The following is a 3,352-nucleotide window of genomic DNA, read 5'->3' as shown; positions in this document are numbered from 1 at the left end:
TGATTGATATTAGTACAGTGTCTTTTTATTTGTCTTAACTTGAATGTTTTTTGAAGATAAAGATCTCCCTATTTTGCCCAGGCTGGGCTTGAACTCGTGCCTCCTCAGCCCCTCCAGTAGCTGGGACTACAGATGTGCACCACTCGAATTGTGGTAGTTTTTTTTTTGAGACAGAGTCTTGCTCTGTTGCCCAGGCTGGAGTGCAGTGGTGCAATTTAGGCTCACTGCAGCCTCCGCCTCCTGGGTTCAAGCAATTCTCCTGCCTCAGCTCCCTGGGTAGCTGGGACTGCAGGCGCATGCCATCATGCCCAGCTAATTTTTTGTGTGTATTTTTAGTAGAGACAGGGTTTCACCATGTTGACCAGGATGGTCTCGATCTCTTGACCTCGTGATCCACCCGCCTCGGCCTCCCAAAGTGTTGGGATTATAGACGTAAGCCGCCATGTCCAGCCACAGTTTTTAAAATGTTTTCCTTCCTCTCTCCTTCCATTGCCCTAGTTCAAGCCTTCATCATCCTCACCTGAACTGTTTTTATACATCCTAATCCTGCTCTGGTACCTTCCGCTGCTTCCCTTTCCCATCACATTAGGTTCTCTAAAGCACAGATATGATCGCATCACTTCACTTGCTTAACAACCTTTAATGGTTCCTGGCTCCCTGGCTCCTAAGGGCAAGTTCACATCCTACAACAAGACATTCAAAGCTTTTCACCACCTGGTTCAAATCTACCTTTTCATCCCCATCTCCCACCATATGCTAGACCATCTCCCACCATGCATTGAATAAAAAAATGGTTTGGTTTGTCTTAATGTTTTGTCCCATGCTTGTAGTAGCTGGAATTTATTGCCAGGGCCCCAAATGAAAACACACCAGTTTTTGACCCAGTAAATGCAGAGGCATGGCTGCCCTGAGTTGTCAATCTGGGTCCTACATAGGCCCCCCAATACCAACTAACTGTGAGTTATGGCCAGTTGCATGGGTCACTTCACTTCTTCAGGCCTAGTTTTCCTCATTCATACCATGAGGCTTAGATGACTTCAGGATTGCCTTCCATCATTAAAGGATGATGGATAAGATGTGCAGACTCACCAAGCCAGACTTCGTGGGCTATGGAGCCTTGGTGCATTTCCCCAGTACCAACCGACCTCCCAGTTCTGTCTGTAGCCATCATCTCATCCAGGAATGACCTCAGACCCTGGAAGAACTGACTCATACTGCCTAGCCTCGGACAAGTCGGATTTGTACCGGAAAGGTCTTTTATTAGTATGCAGCAGCAGGAGAACTTTCATATGCTTTCCAGAACATCTTTTCCCTTAATTAATGGTATATGTATGTCCATATAGTCTCTAGATCTTTTTTCCTCTTGGTAAGTCAAATGAGTTATCAAGAGATTGTATGGACATAGATTCAGAATTAGAAGGGCTCATGATCCAGAGGCTACTGTTTCCAGGCTATGACCAGGCCTGATGAATTCCTCCTGTTCTATGTGTCTGTTAGGAGGGTTTGATTGCAAGCAACAGAAAACAAATGGCTGCCTAAAGTAAGAAAGGAGGATTCTTGTGAAGATGATGGGCAGCTCATGGAGGTTTTCCCCTAACCACCCTGTCTGGTATGGCCTCCTCAGCTAGGCTCCATCACCTACCTTGCTTATTTCTTTCACAGCTCTTGTGGAGTCTGAAACTGCCTTGTTCACTTGTTAATCATCAGTCTTCCTCCTTAGACTGCACACTCCATGAGGGAATGGACATTGTCATTCTTGCTCATTGCTCTACCACCAGATTTAGGACAGTGCCCAGCACACACAGTGTGCTCAGAAATATTTGTGGGATGACTAAATGAGTAGAAAGGAGGAGCTGAAATGTTAAGCCCTAGAGATAATTGGAGATAAGGAAGATCAGTAGCAGGAACTCCTGGACCACCTTTTTAGGCGGTGCCATGCCATGACTCAACTAACTGCACTTGCATTTCTGCTCCAGGTTTACATGCCTAGAATGGAGAATGAGTTGGCCCAGATGAGCATCATGTGCCTGCTCTAGAGGCCATGAGGCTGATATCTTGGGAGTGGCTGGAGAGCAGAGCCTCACATGGAAGGTAAGAGTTAGGTCAAAGAAATGGCTACCAGGCAGACGTCCACTACCTTCCAGCAGAGGGGTCACTTTTCTTAGAGACCTGTTCATTGGATACAGCAAGTCTGCTCCCTAGATAAATCTCTGTAAAATGTGTTCATGGACTCAGTCCATGGGTTCCACCTAAATGGGTCTCACCTACTTAAAAGGCTTACCTGCTCAAAGCAGACAGGCATGCTCAGGGCCTGCCGACATGATCTGCGCACTCCCTGTCTAGCATATCCCAGTACATCTTTTCATACATTTGTTTCTTATTTTCTGGCTCATGCATAAAACATACGTCTACTTTACATTAGACAAATGTATGTTTTCACTTAACCCAGATTCCTTGTTTTCTGTAAACCCACATTTGGATGGCTTTGTTGTGGCTGATGCTGTTCAGTCTCTACCCAATGGCCACTCAGGGCTGCAATTCACTCAGCCCCAGGGATGAATCATAATGGAAGCCTCTTACTCCTTTGCCCATTGTTAGACTAGAGGTAAGATGTAACCGAGCTCTGGGATATGAGAAATCATGCAAAGTCTGCTGAAGGCTTCTGGAGGGATTTTCCTCCCTGGTGAGAGAATCATATGGAGAGAAGAGGTTTTTGTATCTATCCCTTCCTTTTCCTTCATTCTTTTTTTTTTTTTTTTTTTGTAATGAAAATCACGATTTCATTATTGGGTTCCACCTGTTTTTGCTTAACCTCACTATATCCTTATAGGTAGGTTAGCAGATACTGAAATGATCTTCACAGACTGTACAAAATATGGAACGCTTCACAAATTTGCATGTCATCCTTGCGCAGGGGCCAGGCTAATCTTCTCTGCATCATTCCAATTTTGGTATATGTGCTGCCAAAGCAAGCACTCTTCCTTCATTCTTGATGGGGTTGCCTGCATGTGAGGATATGATATTTTGAGCTGTGGCAAATATGAGTAATAAACATGGGGACAAAAGGCAACACGCAGAGGATGGTTGAGGTGGAAGAATATAAAGATTTGGGTTTTTGGACTTAATTAAACTAAAAAGCTTCTGCATAATAAAAGAAATAATTAGCAGAGTAAATAGACAACCCACAGAATGGGAGAAAATCTTCACAATCTATACATCCAACAAAGGACTAATATCCAGAATCTACAAAGAACACAAATCAGCAAGAAGAAAACAATCCCATCAAAAAGTGCACTAGGACATGAAGAGACAATTCTCAAAAGAAGATGTACAAATGGCCAACAAGCGTATG

General features: G+C 44.2%; 1 non-coding gene across 1 annotated transcript; it reads right to left on the bottom strand.

The window, feature by feature from the left end:
* Positions 1 to 2,869: 2,869 nt before the first annotated feature.
* Positions 2,870 to 2,976, bottom strand: LOC119469354. Its single transcript, XR_005198146.1, has one exon. It is a non-coding gene; the product is annotated as a U6 spliceosomal RNA (small nuclear RNA).
* Between the last annotated feature and the right edge of the window lie 376 nt (positions 2,977 to 3,352).

Source organism: Cebus imitator, unplaced genomic scaffold (assembly GCF_001604975.1).
Source record: "Cebus imitator isolate Cc_AM_T3 unplaced genomic scaffold, Cebus_imitator-1.0 Scaffold18, whole genome shotgun sequence".
Lineage (NCBI taxonomy): Eukaryota > Metazoa > Chordata > Mammalia > Primates > Cebidae > Cebus > Cebus imitator.
The sequence above is the reverse complement of the archived record's forward strand: the minus strand, read 5'-3'. Positions and strand labels throughout refer to the sequence as shown.